The sequence below is a fragment of the Hemicordylus capensis genome, chromosome 2 (genome assembly GCF_027244095.1).
Source record: "Hemicordylus capensis ecotype Gifberg chromosome 2, rHemCap1.1.pri, whole genome shotgun sequence".
Taxonomy (NCBI): Eukaryota; Metazoa; Chordata; class Lepidosauria; order Squamata; family Cordylidae; genus Hemicordylus; species Hemicordylus capensis.
Window position 1 is genome coordinate 380,412,887 of NC_069658.1, and position 15,327 is coordinate 380,428,213.

Consider the following 15,327-nt stretch of genomic DNA (forward strand, 5'->3'; position numbering starts at 1 on the left):
TTTACAAGCAAATGTATACAACACCACAATTTCATAAGAATATATCTTACATAGCTTCATAAACCACAACCCCATACAATACTCATTCCACATAACATAATAACCATGGATTACAAGATCACTACAACCTAGAAAACAAAAGGGTGGTCCCTGGCAAAGATAACTGGGGGGAAATGGCAATAGCTGATGCTAGGAGATCTTATTTCTCAGGACAATACCCAACTGGGACTTTTATGGGGTAGTCTTAATCTATTTTTAAGGTCAGGCTGGAAAAATCTCAGGTGTTCTACCCATTCAAATCAGATGCCTACAAGCCTCAAGTAATGCAGGCTGGAAGTAGTGAGAATTGCCTACTTCCATAAACAACTCTGTTCTAATATGCAGTGCTTTGATTGGTCAGTGCACTTTGGTGGAACATAAATAAGTTGATTAGCTAGACTTCATGGAGTATGTGAATACTCCAGAGCAACATCTTTTGACTGACATCACAGTAAAAAGACATCCCCTTTTTATCACAGACTTAGTATCTTGTCACAGATGGAATTTTCCATTCTCCCTGCAACTTTACCCACAAATGTCTACTCGATCTGCAGAATTCCAGCCAAAGGTAGCACTGCTCTGCCTTTATTGTGGTTCAGCCAAAGGTTTCTTCAAACAGACTTAGTCATGCATGAGTGTAGGAACCAACACATGGACACTGTTATTTTGAAAAAAAATATACAAATGCTTTGTTTTATGTGCATGTTTGGAAGCCACAATGTTCAGTAGATTCTAAATGCACAACAAAATATTTCAGAATTTAACATATGATAATCTACATGGTTTTTCCATACTGTCATGTGAGAATGCAATGTGTCAAGTGGACCTTATGGAGATAGAAGTATTCTTAATCCCCAATGCATACTGTGGTTCAAATATTTAATTTCAACCTCTGCAAATAACCCCTCTTGCTTTTCTGTATTTCCACAGAGTTTGGTCACTTTATGGAAACTATATAGCACTGATTACCTATGTTTATTAGTTTTCTCTTCAGTATATTAGTCTAGTGCAGTGTTTCTCAACCACCGGTCCCTGGACCGCTGCCGGTCCCCGAAGGCTTGAGTGCCGGTCCCTGACTGGGAGTCAACCCCCCCCAAACTGAAATCAAGGCACTCACTTCCTCAATTTTGCACATGGCACAGAAGAGTAAGAGTATCACGGAGGCATGGGACCCTTCTTGTGCCTTGCCTCCAAGTGCTGCTGAGATCTTCCTACAGCTATCTTATTCCCTATCTTTACAGCTTCAAACTGTATGTGGTGCGGGGGCATGGAGGAAAAAGTATGGCAGTGGGCACCACTTGAAGGGCTGCTGGTTCTTGCATGCTCATTATTTGCAGCCAAAGGTTGGTTGATTGAAACCCAGCTGCCTGTTGTGGTCAAGGCGCCTTGAGAGGGAACGCTGTTTCCCTCTTGCATCAGTGGGGCTTGCTTGTATGTTGTTTTCATTGGCCCCATGTAGCTTTTGAATTTTTCTAATGGCCCAACATACCCTCTCCACTGAGTAATCAGAAGCACCTCCACCCCCACCCCGCACATACTGAAGACATACTGGAGACAAATTTGTTCACCCAGGCTTTTAGATTCAGGGGTTCTCAACCTTGGGTACCCAGACATTGGTGGACTTCTACTCCCATAATCCCCAGCCATAATGGCCAAATGCCATTGTTGTTGGGGGTTATGGGAGTTTAACTGAGAGACCCAAGGTTAAGAACCCCTAATATTCCATGTTTGCAAAAGATTCCAAATTTAATTATTTTAATGCTTATATTATTTTCATTCTAAACTGCCCAGAGATGCATGTTTGGGGCAGTATAGAAGTCTGATAGAGAGATAGATAGACAGACTTGAAACCCCTTTACTAACTGCTGGTCCGGGAAACTGCGCATGAAGAATGTAGCGGTCCTTGAAACTCTGCACGAAGAATTTAGCGGTCCTTGACTCCAAAAAGTTTGAGAAACACTGGTCTAGTGCAACGGATACACAATGATATCACTGATGGCTTCCAATTTTGTAATTGAATCAGTTAGGTCAACACTTTTAAGTTGAGAAAACATCTGGGTAATATGTATGTATGTGCTGCAGGTTGGAGAGAAGATTTTTGCACTATACTTTGCACCTATAAACATGCAGGTGACTTCTGATTCTGCACTTTGGATACAGTGCAGTCAAGATTTGCTAAATTGTACCCTGTTGTTTATAGTTACAAGTGGCACAGTCATGAAGCTTTATGTGTAAACTTGGGTTTTTGTCTCATATTTGAGTTAATCAGATGTACTGATCACATTGTTTTCCATCAGTTGAGTTATGCCTTAAGATGGGCTTTCCTAAAAGGAAATTAAGCTAAGCCCAAGGGGATGGAGGATTGTTCTGGGCTTATTTTTAAGAGTCCCCTCCTCATACATCCTTTCCCCTGTGCAAGAAAGGAACATTTTCCTTGACTGAGGAGGCCATCAGCACTAGGGATGTGCATGGAATTGGTTCAGAGGCACTTTATGGGCCTCCAAACTGGTTCGAAGGTGGGGGCGATCTCTTTAAGGACAGGGAAGGGTGCTCTTACCCCTCCCACCACATTTCCCCCACTGTTGCTGCCTTTTAGAAGGGTCCGACAGGGTGGCATCATATGTTCTTGCCACCCTAGTGCCTCCTCGGACCAGAAGTGACTGGGCGTTGCCGCTGCGTGTGTGCACATTATGCTCGCTTGCGCACACGTCGCAACATGCGCACGCACAGCAGCAACTTCCAGTCACTTCTGATCCGAGGAGGCACCAGGGTGGCAAGAAGGGACGCTGCCACCTAGCTGGACCATTTTAAAAGGCAGCAATGGTGGAGAATATGTGGCAGGAGGCGCAAGAATCCCTTCCCTGTCCTTAAAGAGATCCCCCCACCTTCAAACTGGCAGGCGCCAGTTCTGTCAACACCACTAATTGGCGCTTCTCTTTCAGCATCACGCCATTTTGCAACCACTGCAAACCACCAGATCACACTGTTGCTGCTGCTGCCCAATATAGGTGTTTCTCATAGTCTGGGAAACATACCAGCAGAGATTCGAACCAGCAACCTCTTGCTTGCTAGGCAAGCTACTTCCCCACTGCGCCATTAGTAGTATACACTGTTCCCTCTAAGGCATGCACACGTGTGCACACTCACAAGTTTTCTGATGTCCGCTCAGTTAGTTTTAGATCCTGCTCAGGTTGAATTAGGATGGCCTCATTCTGAATGCATATGCACACACAGTGCCTTGATACTGCCACCCAGAACAAAACTCGCTCCACACAGCGATGACAAACATTAGAGGGACCACTGGTAGTATTGCTTTAATCAACTTTCTTATTCCACTGTACCCCTACCCTACAATACAACCTTGTTTTGAACTTCAACCTGTCTCTTAGTTCATTTTCCTATAACCAAAACTTTGTACAAAAATTATTATGACGTGGAACTGCTCTATCCCAGCTCACTAAATCTCCACACAAAGTCCGAATGCAATTTTGGGGTGTTCACCAACCAACCAGGGCAGTTCCATTAACACCACACAAGCCTCATCAAGTGTCACCAGTAAATTACACTCACCAACATGACTGTCCCATCAATACTCCATCCCTTCTGGTCCTCAAACAGGCCTCAAAATGGCATTCAAACCACTCAAATCTATTTGGATCTAATTTCTTTGACCCCAAACCAGGCCTTCTACTTTTAGCAAGATTTGATTTGGGGTTGAATCAGAGAATTATTGCCTACTCAACTTGAATTGCACACTCCTAATCTGAACCCAACGTTCTTCAACCTGGCATGATGGCAGCTGCTGGGACCAGTGCATAAACAAACTACTTTGTGAAGAACTGTATTGATTATTGCATTTTTATCTTTACCTGGCTGTAAGCTGACTTGTGAAACTATGGATCTGAAGTGAGGAATATAAATCCTTTAAGTACACATCAAGGGTTTAGCTATAATTGAGCGGATGGGTTCAACAAACTCAGGCCCCCAGCTCCTGAGGGCCCCCCAGCTCTACCCCTCCCTATTTTCTTCATTATCTCCCTCATTCTCAGGGGCCTCCAGGGAGAGGGGCTAACACAGCCCCTTCTCCCCTAGCTACACCCCTAGAATGCATGTAATTCCATGGATGCATGCACAACACATGTTCCTTTTGTCCAGTTTCAGCCTTCCTAAAAGCAGTGGCAAACTAACAGATGGCTTGTCAAAACAAAATTCTCTACTACTCAGGAGGACAGAAAAATCCAACCACCATCATGCAATATAAGTAACTTTGCAAAAGTAGATCAAATTGGTGTCAGACAATACCTATAACTATTTATCATCATCTGTGAAGATTATCGCTTTATAGTAGGTTGCGTTCTGTATCCACACCAATTTCAGTTTTTAATACTTAAAAACATTTTTAGGCTAAGTTCCCTTAGTGCCTAATTGCATAACTGCAAATTGGGGTTTCATTGTGTCCCTCAGATCAGTTTAACATTCAGACCAGAGAACCTACCAGGTGACGATCAAAAACTTGAGGTAGGAACAGTTACAGGAAATTTTGGAATCCCAACCCCCAACTATCCCTCTGCCATCAAATGGAAATGAAGGCCCCTTTCGACTGACCCCCAATGCACTACAAGCAGCACCTGCCAGGAAAATAAAAAAATGATGGTGAAATCTTGGCACACACACATAGTTGAGCATGACAGGGTGTCTGGGCAGCACAACGTAACATAGCTGGGGAAAGAAGTCCTCATGAAGATAGGACTATTATTATTATTTATTTGATTTCTATAACACCCTTCCAAAAATGGCTCATGGCGGTTTACACAGAGAAATAACAAACACAAGATAAGATGGAACCCTGTCCCCAAATGGCTCATAATCTAAGGCAGAATATCCCAGGATATGAGGTGAAGAAGTAGTTTATTTAGCCAGTGGGTGGAAGAAGTTGAGGAGAAGGCTTTTTGGACAGAAGACAGTTGAGACAGGATCCAAGGAAGCAAGCCAACAAGTGGGAATCAGGTGACTGAAATAATCCTCTCCCCTCTGCTACTGAGACCTCAGGAATGAGCATGTTTCTGACAGGCACCTTCCCCACTCCCTTACACGATATCAGTGACCTACAACTGCAATATGACAAGTCTTCGAGTAAAGTGAAACACTGAAAGTTCAGAATTTAAGTTCCCTGTTTATGCTTATTATAAAACTCACCATCACCCTATGTCACTACTGCATACTTGTTTTACACAGAGTGCGGGAACGTGTATTAAAACCTCATTTGTACAACTACAAACAAATTGACATCGTCTATTGAATGAGCATGGGTAAAATTAGGCTATAAAAATTAGCTTATACATTGCCAAAAGTTGGGGATTTCACTAAAACCTGCCCATTCAACTGACTTTAAAAGTTCCCATTGTGATGTTTTCAGTTTTAACCTGCTCTATCAATTCACAGGACACAGATGACAGAATTTCAACTAGTTCTAGAGAGAGCTTAACAGCCCTAGAGAGACCTGCTAAAATACTGCCCCCTTAACCACTACAGAATGCAAAACGCTCTGCTTTCAGGTGCACTATTTCGAAGTCACTAGAGACACTTCGTTATAATCCACACTTGCACTAGTAGGGGACATGAAACGGCTTCAAGATTTCAGCTAAGCAATTTGACGAACGGAGGCAAGAGAGAACAGAGTGGGCTTCAGTGGCAGAAGTGTGGTGTATATATGAAAGAAGACACTTTAGGGGAGGCAAACTGCCGGCATTATGCTGGCTGACAGAGCTTAACATAAAGGAACAAGTCCTGACAGCGTCCCGAATCCGGACACAAACCAGAGAGTTGCTGCCTTTCCCCCTGCCGCAGCCCGCCAACGGCCTCGCCAAGCAGGCCTGGGAGAGGCATCCCTGGAGAAGGGGAGCGTCGTTTGTCACTCTTGCTTCGGCCTTTCGCATCACCAGAATACAAACGAGACAGACATGGGAAGGCAAGAAGTATACCCGATCAAGCCGGAGAAGCCAGCCGGCGAGGCCTGCACTCACGGCTCCACTGGCAGCCCAGGCACAACCTGCTCCTGGAGTACCAGGTGGGGGCGGCGCTTACGTCGGGCTAGCGGTCAGGCCAGACCAGGCCTAGTCTAGAGAGACCGCAAGCTTTGGCAGGGCCCAGCGGAGGCAGAGCCGTCGACCGCGCTCCTTCGCGGCCTCAGTCAGTCAGTCACTCACCCCGCGACTGCCGGCTGCCTCCCCTCCCTCCACAGCGGGGCCGCGACCACTACCAACACCGCTTCCCCCTCCTGCTCGATGACAAAATGGCGGCGGCAGGAAGTCCCATCAGCGGCCGCCCCGCCCAGGCTCGCTCACTGCGCAACCCGCGCACCGGACCCGGACCCCCTCCTCCCCCGCACGCAGGAACTCGGCGGCTCTTCCGAAGCGGACATATAGCCTCTCCCACAGCAGTACGAACGCAAGCAGAAGGCCGGAGAGAGCGCCCAGAAAGGCACGCCAGTTTCGGAGCCGTATACGCTCGGAGAACACAGGCATACTTACGACAATAACGTACCCTAGAGCGAGGACACTCTTACGTAAACTCCGCAGCCACTATAAGCCTTTCACACCACCTACCGCAATCCGCGTAACAAAACAGCGAGCCACATCCTACGCAATTCATAGCCTAGCGTAGAACTTAGCGGACAACCGAAAAACGTGCATAACTTTCGAAAGAAAAAGGTTTCCCGTTCACCTGGCGCGTGCGGGATCATAAGACATTCCTAGCGGCAAGCAGGTTTAGAAAATTCGCGTAAGACCTTTGCGCAATAGGCCTCCGCGCAAAATGCGTAATCCGCCTGACGCAACGATCACATTACGCAATGCGGGTTACGCCGGTAAGACAACGTAACTGAACAAGGAGAATACCAACCCCCGCAGCCTCTCCCGGCCCAGCCCAGCTCTTACCTGATGCCAAACGAAGAGTCAGAGCAGGCCGCGTTATCACCAATCCCCTACAAAACCAAATCCTGCAAAGACTTAGATTACGGGAAGGCGCCGCACTCCGCAGGGAGGGGCGGGGACCACAGCAAACCGACCAAGGCAGACAGAGCGACGGGCAGCGGGACCAGCAACGGCGGCGCTGCACTGACCTCAGCGCGTAGCGCCTGACGTCACCACGCCACAAGCCACGCCTCACGCAAAACACACGACCTAGAATACAAGGTTGGCTTACCTCACAGCCACGCCCCTTTGAGAAGTAAAAAAAGAGAGCGAGTGTGTGCGACCAAAGGAGAAGGGGTGGGCAAGTTGAGTGTCTGTAGTTTCAGGGGCGATAGAACGGACGGGGGAGGGAGTTCTTCCTCCAAAAGTGCTATTTGCCCTTTTGGGAGTCCAGGAGTTGCTGTTGCCACAAAGCAGCGGCTCATCCAACACTAGAAAACAAAACATTCCAGGTTCCAAAACACGTGGTGTCATAGCAGCCCTAGTCGCACGTGTTGTCATTCATCGTCCCTGATTTTTGCTACGACGCAGCGCATGTTCTGCCTCATGCATGCTGCCCTCAGCACCAAATTTATTGCTGCCAAGAATGATATACTGGCCCGCGAAAGTATATATTAAAAAAACAACTTCTGAGTCGGGGCGCAACGCGTGTAAGTCCCGGGCCTGCAGAGGAAGATGAATCATATCGCTTGGAGCCGTGTACAACCCGAGCACGTTCCTCCGGCTGCTGATGATCACTTATAACGGAACTGTTCAGGGCTGCGCCGTGCTCTGTGGCATTTCCCTTTCCCCAACAGTGTGCTTTTTAGGACTTGGAAAGATCCAAGCCGTTTCAAAAGGGAAACATGCCGATCAGTTCCAGCCCCTGCATGATCGCTAGATAAGGGGTGGAGAAAGGAGGCGATGACCCATTTTTTGCATCAGTTGGCCCACCACCGGCCTTCTGGTAGCTAGTCCGCAAAGGGAGAACGCTTCTCGCTCCTTGAGCAGCCCGCAGCAGACTCCACTGCAGAAAAGAAAGTCATGCACGTGATACGGTCTGCCTTTGCTCTCGCAGCTCAATCGCTTGGTATTCTTTCCGCAGCACGTAACTCGAGCAGCGGCCACGCGAGCGGCGGCGGTGGTGGAGAGAGCCTTTGTTGATCGCCTACGGACCAGAGGGCTTTGACATAAAAGCCCAGCTCGGATCAACAGCACCAACGCCGTCACTGATGTGCCGCCGTGTGAAGGCGGAAGACGCACAGCAGAAAAACCTCATCCCTCTTTGATCCTTGTTGACATTTCAGACCAAGGTAGAAGTTTGGATGGGGGCGGGGGCGGGGGCGGGGAGGAGGGCTTGGCTCGAGGCAGGGCACTCCTTCAGCAGTGCCCTTCTCTCCGTATAGCCTGCTTGAGGCTCCGGTGACTGCTGCAAAAAGGGACTGTGGCAACTAAGCATCCTCGATAATCTCTCCTGATTCAAACTAAGAAGGGAGACTTCTTGGAAAACGGAATGGTGGCGGTAAGAGGAAGTCTCCGCGCTGCTTCTGGATGGAATTTCTTTTTCTGTGCTTAACATTTAATTTGATCTATATCCCTGCATCCCTTGAGCTCAAAGAGGTTTGCTGTGTTTTTCAGAGTCCTCCCCCCCCTCCTATGGTAATACTCGCGTCCCTAAAAGGTTCACAGTCCGCAAAAGTAATCGTTTGGGGGATAAGAGGCCAGAGGAATAAGTTACATTAAAAGGCCTTTGTAAACATACAACCCATTTTAAGGGGAGAATAAGAAGAAAAGGGTTCAGTCCAAAATGTGATGATACTGGTGTCTTTGGAGCTCTATCCAAGAGGGCGGAAAATGTTAACTTAAGAGATCACAGGATTGCTCCTTCAGACTGGGGATCTCCCTGCCCGGGGGTACCACGGGAGTACTTCCCTCAGGACCTGCTTTTGTAGACAACCCACAGCTGCCTTTTTAGAGCAGGAGGCTTCTGGTGCTCTTTTTACCTCCTCCTCCTGCTGCCGCCTTGCATTTGGGTTCTTTTTCTTTTATGACTAATAGTTTTACTTGTTTTACCTTTGATCCTGTATGAACTGATATAAGCCACCTTAGTGCCATAGACAAAAAGCAGCCTAGACATGCAGTGAATAAATAGATGCTACTACTCCATATCTACTCTGTTTCTGTCAAATGTTCTCATGTACCTTGAAGACAAGGTTCATTTATTGTCCATGATCATTAACAGCACTTCTCAGCATCTTCTACAACTTTATCCTGTTCTTTTTATTAGTGCAATTAAACTTACTTCACAACACCCTGTGGGAACAGGTTCTACATGTTAATTGCTCAGTGTGAAAAAGTAAATAGAGAGCACTTGCCGTCAGAGAAGCCAGTATGTTACAATCCACTCAATTGTTGAAAAACACAGACATTATGTTAGGAGGGGCTCAGTTTAAATCAGAGGTCACCAGGAATGACCTTTCCTAAATATGTGCAAACTTGAATAATTGTAGTGAGTCCCTACAAGTCTAGGATGAGATAGTATAGCATCCAGGAAAATGTAAGTTCCTGTATGTTTTGGAATAACAGTAGTTTCTACAGTGTTTTTCACACCATTCATTATGCAATACATTTCCACTTAATTTGTGTAGACTTCTATTTTTCAGACCCAATTGCAGAATTAAGCACAGTACAATGAGTCTCAGCAACTGGAAACAGAAGGGTGTGTTTCACTATTGTTCATGTGTGAACTGACATACTGGCTTCTCTGATGGAAAATATTAACATATTCCCAAAGACTCACCTCAGGTTTTCTTATCCTGATATCCCCTCCCATTTGTATCCACTATTTTACAAAACTTTTCTCTATAGGAAATAAATGGCACCCAACAGATGATAAGTGTAACAAGTGCTTCAAGAGGATAACTCCATGATGTCTCTTTATGATATGTGATTTTCTAGAGCCCATCACTTCATTTATAAACATATGTAGGCTGCTAACAAAGAGCAGAAACTGTAGCTTAGCATATATTGTAGACAGATGTCATGGTCATGGGGGAAAGTAACTGAACTAGGCATATATCCTCAAAATCATAAAACCTGCTCTGTGCCTATGGGACATCTTACCTATGAGTCACAATTGCATTATAAAAGTTCTTTTAAAGCATTTACCTGTGTCCAGACCAGTGTCCCCTCTAACAGGGATTCCCATGCATTGTTGACTACAACTCCCAGAATCCCTAGCTGCAATGGCTTTTGCTGGGGGATTATGGGAGTTGTAGACAACAACATCTGGGAATCTTTGTTAGAGGGAACCAGTCTGCTGTCTGCTTGCAAATTCAGTTTTGGGCAAAATTTCCCCAAGCCATTCCAAAGGTATAGATACACATGTGTGGCGTGTAAATGTGTGTGAGCAAATGTGGTAATACTTATTTGTTTCCAGGTCCAGTTGAAGGTGCTTGGCCTTTAAAGCCCTAAACAGAGCGGGTTGTTTATCTCAAGGTCTGCCAGCTACACATAAGAACCTGTTTGACCCCTAAGTTAGACACTGGCCTGCCATTAGTATACTGTGCTTTGTTTGCCAGGTGCCAAAAGACAGGAAGTTTCCTCTTGTCTACCTTGAAACCTACAGTTTCTCCATGGGCTGTGGGAAAGCCCATGTAAGAAATGGCCCAGCTTCAAAGACTCTAGATTTCACTTGAGAGCCTATACTCTCAGGCAGTTAGGTACAAGGATGATCCCATAGCAAACCCACACAGAAAGTGACCCAAAGACCTTGGGTTCCCAGAGTGTAAAGGAAAGTCCAGTGCAGGTCTCCCCATAACAGACAGACTGACACAATGCTCAAAGATAGTGATTTCAGCTTGTGTGGCTCTGGACCCCACAAGCTGGATCCAATGCTTCAACTTAGGAAGGACTCAATGGTCTAAGAGGTGGAAGATGACCCTTTGTAAGCTGTGATCGCCTTCTTCTGAGGATAAAGTTAGACTTTCACAGTAAGTCCCGACATTTCTATTTTGTCTGACACTATCTTGGCTATGTATGTTGCAAATCCTGTGGTACAAGGCACATCTCATGAGAGTTGAGAGTTGTCCAGAGGAGAGAGAAGACATGGAGCAGGGCTGAGAAGTGAACGGAGGAGCAGCTGCTGCAGAAGAGACAGTGGCAGCAACAAAGAAAGGAAGACACAGAGCAGTGGCATCCATCACCCTGCCGAGTCTCCTCATAAGGAGGAGACTTGGAGTGGAGGAGGAGACTGGCTGAGGGAGTGGGGTGTGTGTGGGCAGTGGTATTGCTGCCTCCCCTGCCATCCCAGATGGCAGGGATAGTTTAAGGGCTGGGGGAGGCAAGGCAGGGAGCCAGATTATCCAGGGACGGGTGAGAGACGGAGAACTAGGGTGCAGATGTTCTGCGCAGGGCCAGCTAGTATAAATTAAAACATATAAAACAAAATATTAGAACTTTCCTGAACTTTTCTTCCAAATACTTTCCAAATCAAAACCGGAAGTGACAGGGAGGAGATAATTATGTTCTTATCCTAGAGTTCATAACCTTAACGAACTTTAAGAGTTGTACTCCTTAATTAGGTTCCCTCACAGCTTTACTAAACTAATGCTGTTTACTATAGGAGTTAAAAGCAGGAAAAGAAAAGGAAAAAAAATCAACCCTCCAGTATTCCAAGTGCATACTTAGAGCAATGTCAAGGTACACCTCAGCAAACTGCAGATTATATACTTTAAACTAAAAAGGCAGGGGAGCAGAAGCAATCTCCAACTGGTTCCAGTTGGTCACACTCTTATTTATCACATTTATATACCGCCCAAACTTTCGTCTCTGGGCAATTAACATAAAACTTTTACCAGAGCCTGGGCAAACACTACCCCAGTCCACACATACCTAAAATCTGATATTTGAAAATATATTATTCTAGTAGGTATTCTAGGATTCTAGTAAGTAAATATGCTTGTTTTGTTTTTTAAGTTTCTGAACCAGGGAAATGAGTGTGACACTATATGAAAGTGTGTGTCTAGTATCTGCATTGGGAGTGTCTGATATTATCTGCATAGGAATGAGATAAAGGGCATGCTGATAATCTATTCTATTGCTGATGATCTATTCCAATTCCTGGATTATGGCTTGCGGCAATGAGCACTTCTATTTCATTTGGATTCAGCTTCAGTTTGTTATCCCTCATTCAGCCCATTACCACCTTTAAACAGGCATTTAGGGAAGTTACACTATTTCCTGATGGACCTGATCTGGCCACTTTCCAGATTACATGCTACAACAGTATTACTACGTGTCCGTTAGGTGTGCTTCCATACCTCCTGTGTTTCAACAGCACAGTCCCTGCACTGTCAGCAAGGTGCCGTTCACATTTCCGATGCCACCTTTAAGATTTTATCTTTGTGTTGCAGTGCTACAACATTGCCAAAAAATAGCTGCATTTTTCCATTGTAGGAGGTTTGCACAAACTAGAAAAGACTGCTCCCCCTGCTGATGGCTTTGTGCAACACCCTTTAACTACATTTTCAGTTCAATTCTGCTATGCCAACGCATTTTACTGTTGTAGCCTGTAATCTGGAAAGAGCCCTGGAAAAAAATTTGGATGGCATCAGTGTACTCACAGCACTCTGAACCAGATCTCCTCATGATCTCCCCACAGTGGTTAAAAAGCATTGGAGACAGAATGGAACCCTGTGGGATTCCCTATAAAAGCTCTTGGCTTGGTATTAAAACTAAATTCTTAATACTATTAACCTAGCTATAGATTTAAAAACTGCTTTCATTGAGGGAGGATCTGAAAACAGACATAACTCTTTAATTAAAGTGGAAAGAGGCTAATGGCATACAAAATCTGGACTCTGGATTGCTGTGTGGGAGCATGATTGCTGTTACCTGGGTAGAAGCAAGGGTGATCTTTCTGTCTTGTATCTCTGCCTCAGGCATGCATCGTCTGAGAATCACTGCTATAAATTTTCCCTTGTAACCTCTCCCAGTCATTTATTAAATACTGAATACTAAGTGCTGTACAGAAATAAAATAGACAAATCCTATGCCTAAGGCAATTTCTATTTAGCATGGCAGTAGTTAGCTAGAATGTCAAAGTTGTTACTTCATGTACCCTAACCCCTTCCAGTCATCTTTCCACCCCCCCTCATCCCTTTCCCAAAATGTGATGGACAATCAGGCATCCAAGCAGCATGGTGCATTGGAGGATCTCTCCTTCTACCCAGCTCTATGAAAGCTCAGGCTGCCAGCAGCCTGGGATCGGTCCACAATCCTGCTGATTCTCACAACCAGCCCTACCTGGGCTAGCACTGCCCTACTCCGGTAGGGCTGGTTGTGAGGACTACCTCACTTACTTACAATGAAGATTATTCATTCCAAGTTTGACCAGTGGGTTATTCCGCAGCAGTATCACACAAAGGAGAGAAAATATCAGCACACCAGCTGCTTCAGCTGGTTTGCTGCCGGAGCTGCTAATTTTGGGATAGTTAAAAAGCTAGAAATTTTGCTCTGTAGAATTCTGAAGAGAAGGGTTTATTAACCAAACTATACACATCTCTCCTAGAAATATCTAAAATAACCAAACTTGATGGTCAGTATGCAGGGACGTATCATAGGGGTCATAGTGCAGGGAAATAAGTCTTTAGCCATTCCAAATCGAGGACGTTGTAGACCTTCATGATACATCAGCTATGCCCATTTCTGGAGGTAAATGACTTTAAAACAGTGGTACAGATGCTGGTAACCTCCAGGCTCAACCACTAATGCACTCTACAATTGTTGCAGAGACCATATAACACTAATATCTTAAAAGAACTGCACTGCACTGGCTGCCAGCTGCCAGTATTTCTAAGCAAAATACAAAGTGCTGGTTATTTTAAAGCCTTTAATGGCTTGGATATTTAAGAGAGCGCCTCCTTTCTCATAAACCCCCACCTATTAAGATCTTCTGGGAAGGTCCAGTTATAGCTACCTCCGGATTGTATGGTGGCTACTCGGGACCAGGCTTTCTCTGTGGCTGCCCAGGGGCTCTGGAATGCACTCCTTGTCTAAATCAGAGCTTCTCTATATCTGGCTGCTTTTAAGAAAACCCTCAAGGCACACCTGTTTTCTCAGGCTTTTAATTAATTTTTAAATGGTCTGTTTTATATCATTAGATTGTTTTAATAATTTTATCCAGTTTTATACTTGTATTTTAACTTAGGTACACCACCTAGGGAAGCATGTCAGGTAGTATATAAATATGATAACGAGAGATCTCAGGCATCTGTTTATGACCACATTACATGCCTCTTCTCAAAAGACCTGGTAGAATATGAAGAGTGCTTCTCTACCCTTTCTGAACCTACTACTGAAGCGGGGCGGGGGATGCTTCAATCTGCACCCTAAATTGAACAAAACAAATTACATAGTGATTGTGAAGTAGAGTCAGTTGCTTGATAATTATTCAATGCAAGTGCAAAAATATGTGATATTTGCTGCAGAATAAATATTTTTAAAAGAGCAAGTTGCTAGCCCTTTGGACTTGAAAGTATATGAGAAATACATGGTGCAATCACAGAAACCAGAGGGATGACTGAAGATTCCTATGGGCTGGATAAAGCTTTTACATCATGCAAAATTCAATACCTTTCTCTTCTAACAGAAGCAGAATATCATGCCAAAAATGTTCAAAATTATCTAAATTTGCTCAAGTTGCATAATGTATATATGTGACAGAATTTAGCTTTCTTGGCATATAATCAACTTTAGTGAATAAGCCATTTTCTTTTCATTCATTCATTCATTCATTCATTCAATTTATATCCTGCTCTTCCTCCAAGGGGCCCAGAGCGGTGTACGACATACTTGAGTTTCTCTTTCACAACCACCCTATGAAGTAGGTTAGGCTGAGAGAGAAGTGACTGGCCCAGAGTCACCCAGCTAGTTTCATGGCTAAATGGGGATTTGAACTCTGGTCTCCCTGGTCCTAGTCCAGCACTCTAACCACTACACCACACTGGCTTTTGCAGAGCCAGTAAAATCTCAGCTTCCTTTTACCCGAATATTCACCTTCTAAGCACTATACAATTCAGCCAGAGACACAGGCAATTTTTTAAAAAGGAAACTTAATAAAGACAGTTAAAGTTTATTAATCTCCTTCTTAATTTCCCCACTTCAACCCAGCTGTGAATTTCTCCAACAGCTCCGGGATTGAAGAAGGGGGTGGGGGAGAAGAGTGTGGATCCCGAACTACTGGTGGTTGACTGCTTTTCTTGCTTAAAAGTGTTGTTCCATCATTGCTCAGATAGCACACACTTTTGAGGACAACTAAAATACCACTCAATACTAG

General features: G+C 44.9%; 1 protein-coding gene and 1 long non-coding RNA gene across 3 annotated transcripts in view; one reads left to right on the forward strand and one right to left on the reverse strand.

Moving 5' to 3' along the window:
* BRD4 (bromodomain containing 4) overlaps positions 1-7,118 on the reverse strand; it is a 138,915-nt gene extending 131,797 nt beyond the window's left edge. The window contains exon 1 of one of the 2 annotated variants that reach the window (XM_053294383.1): positions 6,975-7,118. The gene's annotated coding sequence lies outside the window, so the exon portion shown is untranslated. Of the gene's footprint in view, positions 1-6,245; positions 6,387-6,974 lie in introns of those variants that run through there. The other variant, XM_053294384.1, reaches the window with a different exon arrangement.
* A 14-nt stretch (positions 7,119-7,132) lies between these two features.
* On the forward strand, positions 7,133-9,157 carry LOC128344380 (uncharacterized). The gene is made up of 2 exons (XR_008315825.1): positions 7,133-8,302; positions 8,396-9,157. It is a non-coding gene; the product is annotated as an uncharacterized LOC128344380 (long non-coding RNA).
* Positions 9,158-15,327: the final 6,170 nt, after the last annotated feature.